The sequence below is a fragment of the Chlorocebus sabaeus genome, chromosome 10 (genome assembly GCF_047675955.1).
Source record: "Chlorocebus sabaeus isolate Y175 chromosome 10, mChlSab1.0.hap1, whole genome shotgun sequence".
In the NCBI taxonomy this organism is placed as follows: domain Eukaryota; kingdom Metazoa; phylum Chordata; class Mammalia; order Primates; family Cercopithecidae; genus Chlorocebus; species Chlorocebus sabaeus.
The window spans coordinates 24,486,365-24,498,538 of NC_132913.1; positions in this window are offsets into that span (position 1 = coordinate 24,486,365).

Here is a 12,174-nt window from a genome sequence, read left to right on the forward strand (position 1 = left end):
TCTCAGAAACCTTCTTTCCAGTTTTTATCTGAACATATTTCCTTTTTCACCATAGCCATTTATGGGCTTCCAAATATCACTTTGCAAATTCCACAAGAACAGTCTTAGCGAAAGGGTTCTTGAAGGGAGAGCTGAAACTCTGTATGATGAAGTAAAAGAACACAAAGCAGTTTCTCAGAAAGCTTCTTTCCAGTTTTTAACTGAAGATAATTCCTTTTTCACCATAGCCCTCAAGGGGCTTCCTAATATCACTTTGCAAATTCCACAAGAACAGTTATAGCGAAAGGCTTCTTGAGGGGAAATCTGTAACTCTGTGAGATGAGTTAACAGAACATAAAGCAGTTTCTCAGAAAACTTCTTTCCAGTTTTCAACGGATGATATTTCCTTTTTCACCATAGCCCTTTATGGGCTTCCAAATATCTCTTTGCAATTTCCACAAGAAGAATCTTACCAAAAGGCTTCTATAAGGGAAAGCTGTTACTCTGTTGGATGATTTAACAGAACACAAAGCAGTTTCTCTGAATGCTTCTTTCCAGTTTTCAACTGAAGATATTTCATGTTTCACCATAGCCCTCTATGGGCTTGCAAATATCCCTTTGCAAATTCCACAAGAACAGTCTTAGCGAAAGGCTTGTTGAGGGGAAAACTGTAACTCTGTGAGTGAAGTAAGAGAACACAAAGCCGTTTTCAGAAAGCTTCTTTCCAGTTTTTAACTGAATATATTTCCTATTTCACCTTAGCCCTGTATGGGCTTCCAAATATCACTTTGCAAATTCCACAAGAACAGTCTTAGTGAAAGCGTTCTTGAAGAGAAAGCTGAAACTCTGTAAGATGAAGTAAAAGAACACAAAGCAGTTTCTTAAAAAGCTTCTTTCCAGTTTTTAACTGTAGATATTTCCTTTTTCACCATAGCCCTTTATGAGCTTCCAAATATCACTTTGCAAATTCCACTAGAACAGTCCTAGCGAAATAGTTCTTGAAGGGAAAGCTGAAACTCTGTAAGATGAAGTAAAATTACACAAAGCAGTGTCTTGCAAAGCTTCTTTCCAGTTTTTAACTGAAGATATTTCCTTTTTCACCATAGTCCTCTATGGGCTCCCAAATATCACTTTGCAAATTCCAGAAGAACAGTCTTAGCGAAAGGCTTCTTGACAGGAAAGCTGTAACTCTGTGAGATGGATTAAAACAACACAAAGCCGTTTCTCAGAAAGCTTCTTTCCAGTTTTTAAGGGAAGAGATTTCCTTTTTCACCGTAGACCTCTATGGGCTTCCAAATATCTCTTTGCAAATTCCACAAGAACGGAATTAGTGAAAGGCTTCTTGAGGGGAAAGCTGTAACTCTGTGAGATGAATTAACAGAACACATAGCATTTTCTCAAAAAGCTTCTTTCCAGTTTTTAACTGTAGATATTTCCTTTTTCACCATAGCCCTCTATGGGTTTCCAAATATCACTTTGCAAATTCCACAAGAACAGTCTTAAGGAATGGCTTCTTGATTGGAAAGCTGTAAGTCTTTGAGATGAAGTTGGAGAACACAAAGCAGTTTCTCAGAAAGCTTGTTTCCAATTTTTAACTGAAGATGTTTCCTTTTTCACCATAGCCCTCTATGGGCTTCCAATATCACTTTGCAAATTGCACAAGAACAGTCTTAGCGAAAGGCTTCTAGAGGGAAAAGCTGTAACTGTGTCAGATGAATTAACAGAAAACAAAGCCGTTTCTGAGAAAGCTTCTTTACAGTTTATAACGGAAGAGTTTTCCTTTTTCACCATAGACCACTATGGGCTTCCAAATATCTCTTAGCAAATTCCACATGAACGGTCTTAGCATAAGGCTTCTTGAGGGGAAAGCTGTATCTCTGTGAGATGAATTAACAGAACACAAAGCAGTTTGTCAGAAAATTTCTTTCCAATTTTCAACTGAAGATATTTCCTTTTTCGTCATAGCCCTCTATGGGCTTCGAAATATCACTTTGCAAATTCCACAAGAATAGTCTTAGCAAAACCGTTCTTGAGAGGAAAGCTGTAACTCTGTGAGATGAATTAACATTACACAAAGCAGTTTCTCAAAAAGATTCTTTTTAGTTTTAATTTTAGGATATTTCATTTTTCAACATAGCCCTCTATGGGCTTCCAAATATCCCGTGACAAATTCCACAAGAATAGTCTTATTTAAAGGTTTCTTGAGGGGAATGCTGTAACTCTGTGAGATGAAGTAAGAGAACACAAGGCAGTTTCTCAGAAAGCTTCTTTCCAGTTTTTCTCTGAAGAGATTTCTTTCTCACCGAAACCCTCTATGGTTTTCCAAATATCACATTGCCAATTCCACAAGAACTGTTTTAGCGAAAGGCTTCTTGAGGGGAAAACTCTAACTCCGTGAGATGAATTAACAGAAAACAAAGCTATTTCTCAGAAAGCTTCTTTCCAGTTTTTAACTGAAGTTATTTCCTTTTTCCCCATAGCCGTTTATGGGCTTACAAATATCACTTGGCAAATTCCACAAGAACCGTCTTAGTGAAAGGCTTCTTGAGGGGAAAGCTGCAACTCTGGGAGATAAATTAACAGAACACAAAGCAGTTTCTCAGTAAGCTTCTTTCCAGTTTTTAACTAAAGATATTTCCTTTTTCACTATAGCCCTCTATGGGCTTCCGTATATCACTTTGCAATTTCCACAAGAACAGTCTTAGCGAAACGCTTCTTGAGAGGAAAGCGGTAACTCTGTGAGATGAATTAACAGAACACAAAACAGTTTCTCAAAAAGCTTCCTTTCAGTTTTTATCTTAGGATTTTTTTTTTTTTCACCATACCCCTCTATGGGCTTCCAAATATCACTTTTGAAATTGGAAAAGAACAGTATTAGCGAAAGTCTTCTTGTGGGGAAAGCTTTAACTCTGTGCGATGAATTAACATAACACAAAGCAGTTTCTCAGAAGATTCCTTTCCAGTTTTCAACAGAAGATATTTCCTTTTTCACCATAGCCCTCAATGGGCTTCCAAATATCACTTTGCAAATTCCACAAGAACAGTCTTAGCGCAAGGCTTCTAGAGGGGAAAGCTGTAAGTCTGTAAGATGAATTAAAAGAACACAAAGCATTTTCTCCGAAAGCTTCTTTCCAGTTTTTCACTGAAGATATTTCCTTTTTCACCATAGCCCTATATGGGTTTCCAAATATCACTATGCCAATTCAACAAGAACAGTCTTAGGGAAAGACTTCTTGAGAGGAAAGCTGTAACTCTGTGAGATGAAGTAAGAGAAAACAAAGCAGTTTCTCAGAAAGCATCTTTCCAGTTTTTAAAGATGTTTCCTTTTTCGCCATAGCCCTCTATGGGCTTCCAAATATCACTTTGCAAATTACACAAGAACAGACTTAGCAAAAGGTTTCTTGAGGTGATTTGCAAATTGCACAAAAACAGTATTAGCGAAAGGCTTCGTGAAGGGAACGCTGTAACTCTGTATGATGAAGTAAGAGAACACAAAGCAGTTTCTCAGAAAGCTTCTTTCCAGTTTTTAATTGAAGATATTTCCTTTTTCACCATATTCCTCTATGGGCTTCCAAATATCACTTTGCAAATTCCACAAGAACAGTCTTTGCGAGAGGCTTCTTGAGGGGAAATCTGTAACTCTGTGAGATGAAGAGAACACAAAGCAGTTTATCAGAAGGCTTCTTTCCAGTTTTTAACTGAAGATATTTCCTTTTTCACCATAAACCACTATGGGCTTCCAAATATCACTTTGCAAATTCCACAAGAACAGTCTTTGCGAAAGGCTTCTTGAGGGGAAAGCTGTAACTCTGTGAGATGAATTAACAAAAAACAAAGCCGTTTATCAGCAAGCTTCTTTCCAGTTTTTAACTGAAAATATTTCCTTTCTCACCATATCCCTTTATGGGCTTCCAAATATCACTTTGCAAATTTCACAAGAACAGTCTTAGGGAAAGGCTTCTTGAGGGGAAAGCTGTAACTCTGTGAGATGAAGTAAGAGAACACAAGGCAGTTTTTCCAGAAAGCTTCTTTCCTGTTTTTAACTGAAGATGTTTCCTTTTTCACCATAGCCCTCTTTGGGCTTCCAAATTTCACTTTGCAAATTTCACAAGAACAGTCGCAGCGAAAGGTTTCTTGAGGGAAAAGCTGCAACATTGTGAGATAAATTAACAGAAAACAAACCCGTTTCTCACAAAGCTTCTTTTCAGTTTTTAACTGAAGATGTTTCCTTTTTCACCATAGCTCTCTATGGGCTTCCAAATATCTCTTTGCAAATTCCACAAGAACAGTCTTAGTGAAAGGCTTCTTGAGGGGAAACCTATAACTCTGTGAGATGCATTAGCAGAACATAGCAGTTTCTCAGAAAGCTTCTTTCCAGTTTTTAACTGAAGATATTTCCTTTTTCACCATAGCCCTCTATGGGCTTCTAAATATCACTTTGCAAATTCCAGAAGAACAGTCATAGCAAAAGGTTTCTTGAGGGGAAAGCTGTAACTCTGTGAGATGAATTAACAAAAAACAAAGCTGTTTCTCAGAAAGCTTCTTTACAGTTTTTAATTGAAGATATTTCCTTTTTCACCATAGCCCTTTTTGGGCTTCCAAATATCACTTTGCAAATTCCACAAGAACAGTATTAGCGAAAAGCTTCTTGAGGGGAAAGCTGTAACTCTATATGATGAAGTAAGAGAACACAAAGCAGTTTCTCAGAAAGCTTCTTTCCAGTTTTTAACTGAAGATATTTCCTTTTTCACCATAGTCCTCTATAGGCTTCGAAATATCACTCTGTAAATTCCACAAGAATAGTCTTCTTTAAAGACTTCTTGAGGGAAAAGCTGTAACTCTGTGAGATGAGGTAAGAGAACACAAAGCAGTTTCTCAGAAAGCTTCTTTCCAGTTTTTAACTGAAGATATTTCCTTTTTCACCACAGACATCTATGGGCTTCCAAATATCACTTTTTAAATTCCACAAGAACAGTCTTAGGGAAAGTCTTCTTGAGGGGAATGTTTTATCTCTGTGAGATGAATTGACAGAACAGAAAGTAGTTTCTCAGAAAGCTTCTTTCCAGTTTTCAACGGAAGATATTTTCTTTTTCACCATAGCCCTCTATGGGCTTCCAAATATCAATTTGCAAATTCCACAAGAACAGTCTTATCGAAAGGCTTCTTGAGGGGATAGCTGTAACTCTGTGAGATGAATTAAAACAACACAAAGCCGTTTCACAGAAAGCTTCTTTCCAGTTTTTAACGGAAGATATTTCCTTTTTTACCATAGCCCTCTATGGGCTTCCAAATATCAATTTGCAAATTCCACAAGAACAGTCTTAGCGAAAGGTTTCTTGAGGGAAAAGCTGTAACTCTGTGAGATGAATTAACAGAAAACAAAGCCGTTTCGGAGAAAGCTTGTTTCTGTTTTTTATGGAAGAGATATACTTTTTCAATATAGACCTCTACGGGCTTCCAAATATCTCTTCGAAAATTACACAAGAACGGACTTCGTGAAAGGCGTCTTGAGGGGAAAGCTGTAACTCCGTGAGACGAATTAACAGAACATAAATCAGTTTCTCAAAAATCTTCTTTCCAGTTTACAACTGAAGATATTTCCTTTTTCACCATAGCCTTCTATGGGCTTCCAAATATCACTTTGCAATTTCCACAAGAACAGTCTTAGCGAATGGATTCTTGAGGGGAAAACTGTAACTCTGTGAGATGAAGTAAGAGAACACAAAGCAGTTTCTCAGAAAGCTTCTTTCCAGTTTTTAACGGAAGGGATTTCCTTTTTCACCATAGCCCTCTATGGACTTCCAAATATCTCTTTGCAAATTCCACAAGAACGGTCTCAGTGAAAGGCTTCTGGAGGGGAAACCTGTCACTCTGTGAGATGAATTAACAGAACATAAAGCAGTTTCTCAGAAAGCTTCTTTCCAGTTTTCAACGGAAGATATTTCCATTTTCACCATAGCCCGCTATGGGATTCAAATATCACTTTGCAATTTCCACAAGAACAGCCTTAGCGAAACGCTTCTTGAGGGGAAAGCTGTAACTCTGTGAGATGAATTAACAGAACACAAAGCCGTGTCTCAGAAAGATTCTTTTCAGTTGTTATCTTAGGATATTTCCTTTTTCACCATTGCCCTCTAAGGGTTTCAAATATCACTTTTTAAATTCCACAAGAACATTCTTAGTGAAAGGCTTCTTGAGGTGAAATCTGTAACTCTGTGAGATGAATTAACAGAACACAAAGCAGTTTCTCAGAAAGCTTCTTTACAGTTTTTAACTGAATGTATTTCCTTTTCACTATAGCCCTTCATGGGCTTCCAAATATCACATTGCAAATTGCACAAGAACAGTCTTAGCGAAAGGCCTCATGAGGGGAAAGCTGTAACTCTGTGAGGTGAATTAAAAGAAGACAAAGCCGTTTCTCAGAAAGCTTCTTTCCAGTTTTAAACTGAAGATATTTCCTTTTTCACCATAGCCTTGTATGGGTTTCCAAATATCACTTTGCAAATTCCACAAGAACAGTCTTAGCGAAAGGCTTCTTGAGGGAAAAGCTGTAACTCTGTGAGATGAATTAAAAGAACACAAAGCAGTTTCTCAGAAAGCTTCTTTCCAGTTTTTAACGGAAGAGATTTCCTTTTTCACCGTAGACCTCTATGGGCTTCCAAATAAATCTTTGCAAATTCCACAAGAGCGGTATTAGTGAAACGATTCTTGGGGGGAAAGCTTTTACTCTGTGAGATGAATTAACAGAACATAAAGTAGTTTCTCAGAAAGCTTCCTTCCAGTTTTTAACTGAAGATATTTCCTTTTTCACCGTAGACCTCTATGGGCTTCCAAATATCTCCTTGCAAATTCCACAAGAACAGTCTTAGCGAAAGGCTTCTTTATGGGAAAGCTGTAACTCTGTGAGATGAATTAACAGAACACAACGCAGTTTCTCAGAAATCTTCTTTACAGTTTTCAACTGAAGATATTTCCTTTATCACCATAGTCCTCTATGGGCTCCCAAATATCACTTTGCAAATTCCACAAGAACATTCTTAGCGAAACGCTTCTTGAATGGAAAACTGTAATTCTTTGAGATGAAATAACAGAACAAAAAGCAGTTTCTCAGAAAGCTTCTTTTCAGTTCTTATCTTAGGATATTTCCTTTTTCACCATAGCCCTCTTTTGGCTTCCAAATATCACTTTTTAAATTTTACAAGAACAGTATTAGCCAAAGGCTTCTTGAGGGGACAGCTGTAACTCTTTGAGATGAATTAACAGAACAGAAAGCAGTTTCTCAGAAAGCTTCTTTCCAGTTTTCAACGGAAGATATTTCCTTTTTCACCATAGCCCTCTATGGGCTTCCAAATATCAGTTTGGAAATTTCACAAGAGGAGTCTTAGGGAAAGGCACTTGAGGAGAAAGCTGTAACTCTGTGACATGAATTAAAAGAACACAAAACAGTTTCTCAGAATGCTTCTCTACATTTTTTAACTTAAGATGTTTCCTTTAGCACCGTAGCCCTCTGTGGGCTTTCAAATATCACTTTGCAAATTCCACAAGAACAGTCTTAGCGAAGGGCTTCTTGAGGGGAAAGCTCTAACTCTGTGAGACGAATTAACAGAACAGATAACCGTTTCTCAGAAATCTTCTTTCCAGTTTTTAACGGAAGCGGTTTCCTTTTTCCCCATAGCCCTCTATGGGCTTCCAAATATCACTTTGCAAATTCCACAAGAACAGTATTAGCGAAGCGCTTCTTGAGAGGAAAGCTGTAACTCTGTGAGATGAATTAACAGAACACAAAGCAGTTTCTCAAAAAGCTTCTTTTAATTTTTATCTTAGCATATTTCCTTTCTCACCGTAGCCCTCTATGGGCTTCCAAATATCACTTTTCAAATTCCAAAAGGAGAATCTTAGAGAAAGGCTTCTTGAGGGGAAAGCTGTAACTCTGTGAGATGAATTAACAGAACAGAAAACAGTTTGTCAGAAAGCTTCTTTACAGTTTTCAACGGAAGATATTTCCTTTTTCACCATAGACCTCTAAGGGCTTCCAAACATCACTTTGCAAAATCCACAATAACTGTCTTAGAGAAAGACTTCTTTAAGGGAGAGTTGTACCTCTGTGAGTTGAATTAACAGAACACAAAGCAGTTTCTCAGATAGCTTCTTTACAGTTTTTACCTGAAGATATTTCCTTTTTCACCATAGCCCTTTATAGGTTTCCAAATATCACTTTGCAAATTCCACAAGAACAGTCTTATTTAAAGTTTCTTCAGGGGAAAGCTGTAACTCTGTGAGATGAAGTAAGAAAACAGAAAGCATTTTCTCAGAAAGCTTCTTTCCAGTTTTTAAATGAAGATATTTCCTTTTTCACCATAGCCCTGTAAGGGCTTCCAAATATCACTTTGCAAATTCCACAAAACAGTCTTAGCGAAAGGCTTCTTGAGGGAAAAGCTGTAACTCTGGGAGAAGAATTAACAGAAAACAAAGACGTTTCTCAGAAACCTTCTTTCCAGTTTTTAACGGAATAGATTTCCTTTTTCACCATTGACCTCTATCGGCTTCCAAATATCTGTTGTAAATTCCACAAGAACAGTCTTAGCGAAACCCTTCCTTAGAGGAAAGATGTAACTCTGTGTGATGAATTAACAGAACACCAAGGGTTTCTCAAAAAGCTTCTTTTCAGTTGTCATCTTAAGATATTTCCTTTTTCACCATAACTTTCTATGGGCTTCCAAATATCACTTTTTAAATTCCACAAGAACAGTCTTAGCGAAAGGATTCTTTTGGGGAAAGCTGTAACTCGGTGAGAAGAAATCAAAGAACACAAAGCAATTTCTCAGAAAGCTTCTTTCCAGTTTTCAACGGAAGATAGTTTCTTTTTCACCATAGCCCTCTATGGGCTTCCAAATATCACTTTGAAAATTCCACAAAGACAGTTTTGGCGAAAGGCTTATTGAGGGGAAAGCTGTAACTCTGTGAGATGAAGTAAGAGAACACAAAACAGTTTCGCAGAAAGCTTCTTTCCAATTTTTAACTGAAGATAATTCCTTTTTCACCATAGCCCTCTATGGGCTTCTAAATATCACTTTGCAAATTCCACAGGAACAGTCTTAGCGAAAGGCTTCTTGAGGAAAAAGCTGTAATTCTGTGAGATGAATTAACAGAAAACAAAGACGTTTCTCAGAAAGCTTCTTTCCAGTTTTTAACGGAAGAGTTTTCCTTTTTCACCACAGACCTCTAGGGACTTCAAAATATCTCTTTGCAAATTACACAAGAACAGTCTTAGCGAACGTCTTGTTGAGGGGAAAGCTGTAACTCAGTGAGATGAATTAACAGAACACAAAGTAGTTTCTCAGAAAGCTTCTCTCCAGTTTTCAACTGAAGATATTTCCTTTTTCATCATAGGCCTCTATGGGCTTTCAAATATCACTTTGCAAATTCCACAAGAACAGTCTTAGCGAAACGCTTCTTGAGAGGAAAGCTGTAACTCGGAGAGATGAATTAACAGAACACAAAGCAGTTTCTCAAAACCTTCTTTTCAGTTGTTTTCTTAGGATATTTCCTTTTTCACCATTGCCCTCCATGGGCTTTCAAATATCACTTTTCAAATTCCACAAGAACACTCTTAGCGAAAGGCTTCTTGAGGGGAAAGCTGTAACTCTGTGAGATGGATTAACAAAACACAAAGCAGTTTCTCAGAAAGCTTCTTTCCAGTTTTCAACGGAAGATATTTCCTTTTTCAACGGAAGATATTTCCTCTATGGGCTTCCAAATGTCACTTCGCAAATTCCACAAGAACAGTGTTAGCGAAAGGATTCTTGAGGGGAAAGCTGTAACTCTGTGAGATGAACTAACAGAACACAAAGCAGTTTCTCAGAAAGCTTCTTTACAGTTTTTAACTGAAGATACTTCCTTTTTCACCATAGCCCTCTATGGGCTTCCAAATATCACTTTGCAAATTACACAAGAACAGTCTTAGCAAAAGGCTTCTTGAGGGGAAAGCTGTAACTCTGTGAGATGAATTGACAGAACAGAAAGCACTTTCTCAGAAAGCTTCTTTCCAGTTTTCTTTCTTTCTTTTTTTTTTTTTTTTTTTTTTTTTTTGAGGCAGAGTCTTGCTCTGTCGCCCAGGCTGGAGTGCAGTGGCACTATCTCAGCTCACTGCAAGCTCCGCCTCCTGGGTTCATGCCATTCTCCTGCCTCAGCCTCCCGAGTAGCTGGGACTACAGGCGCCTGCCACCACGCCCGGATAATTTTTTTGTATTTTTAGTAGAGATGGGGATTCACCATGTTGGCCAGGATGGTTTCGATCTCCTGACCTCGTGATCCACCCACCTCGGCCTCCCAAAGTGCTGGGATTACAGGCTTGCACCACCGCGCCCGGCGCTTCTTTCCAGTTTTCAACTGAAGATATTTTCTTTTCACCGTAGCCCTCTACGGGCTTCCAAATATCACTTTGCAAATTCCACAAAAACAGTCTCAGCGAACGGCTTCTTGAGGGGAAACTAGTATATCTGTGAGATGAACTAAAAGAACACAAAGCTTTTTCTCAGAAAGCTTCTTTCCAGTTTTTAACTGAAGATACTTCCTTTTTCACCATAGCCCTCTATGGGCTTCCAAATATGACTTTTTAAATTCCATAAGAACAGTCTTAGCGAAAGGCTTCTTGAGGGGAAAGTTGTAACTTTGTGAGATGAATTAACAGGAGAGAAAGCAGTTTCTCAGAAAGTTTCTTTCCAGTTTTCAATGGAAGATATTTCCTTTTTCATCATAGCCCTCTATGGGCTTCCATATATCACTTTAAATATTCCAGAACAACAGTCTTAGTGAAAGGCTTCTGGAGGTGAAAGCTGTTACTCTGTGAGGTGAATTAACAGAACACAAAGCAGTTTTTCAGATAGCTTCTTTTAAGTTTTTATCTTACGATATTTCCTTTTTCACCATAGCCCACTATGGGATTCCAAATATTACTGTGAAAATTCCACAAGAACAATCTTAGCGCAAGGCTTCTTGAGGGGAAAGCTCTAACTCTGAGGTGAATTAACAAAACCCAAACCAGTTTCTCAGAAAGCTTCTTTCCAGTTATTACCTGAAGATATTTCCTTTATCACCATAGCCCTCTATGGGCTTCCGAATATCACTTTGCAAATTCCAAAAGAAGAGTCTTAGCGAAAGGCTTATTGAGAGGAAAGCTGTAACTCTGGGAGGTGAATTAACAGAACACAAAGCAGTTTCTGAGAAAGCTTCTTTTCAGGTTTTATCTTAGGATATTTCCTTTTTCACCATAGCCCTTTATCGGTTTCCAAATATTACTTTGCAAATTCCACAAGAACAGTTTTAGCGAAAGGCTTCTTGAGGGGAAATCTGTAAATCTGTGAGATGAATTAACAGAACACAAAGCAGTTTCTCAGAAAGCTTCTTTCCAGTTTTTAACTGAAGATATTTCCTTTTTCAACATAGCCCTCTATGGGCTTCCAAATATGACTTTGCAAATTCCACAAGAGCTTTGTTAGCGAAAGGCTTCTTGAGGGGAAAGCTGTAACTCTGTGAGATGAATTAACAAAACGCAAAGCAGTTTCTCAGAATGCTTCTTTTCGTTTTTTATCTTAGGATATTTCCCTTTTCACCATAGCCCACTGTGGGCTTCCAAATACCACTTTGCAAATTCCAAAAGAACAGTGTAAGTGAAAGGCTTCTTGAGTAGAAAGTTATGACTCTGTGAGATGAATTAACAGAACACAAAGCAGTTTCTCAGAAAGCTTCTTTTCAGTTTTTATCTTAGGATATTTCCTTTTTCACCGAAGCCCTCTGTGGGCTTCCAAATATCCCTTTGCAAATTCCTCAAGAACAGTCTTAGTGAAAATCTTAAATTCCACAACAACCGTCTTAGTGAACGGCTTCTTGAGGGGAAAGCTAAAACTCTGTGAGATGAATAAGCAGAACACAAAGCAGTTTCTCAGAAAGCTTCTTTTCAGTTTTTATCTCAGAATATTTCCTTTTTCATCATAGCCCTCTATGGACTTCCAAATATCACTTTGCAAATTCCACAAGAACAGTCTTATCGAAAGGCTACTTGAGGGGAAAGCTGCATCTCTCTGATGTGAAATAACAGAACACAAAGCAGTTTCTCGGAAAGCTTCTTTCCGGTTTTTAACTGAAGATATTTCCTTTTTCACAATAGCCCTCTAAGGGCTTCCAAATATCACTTTG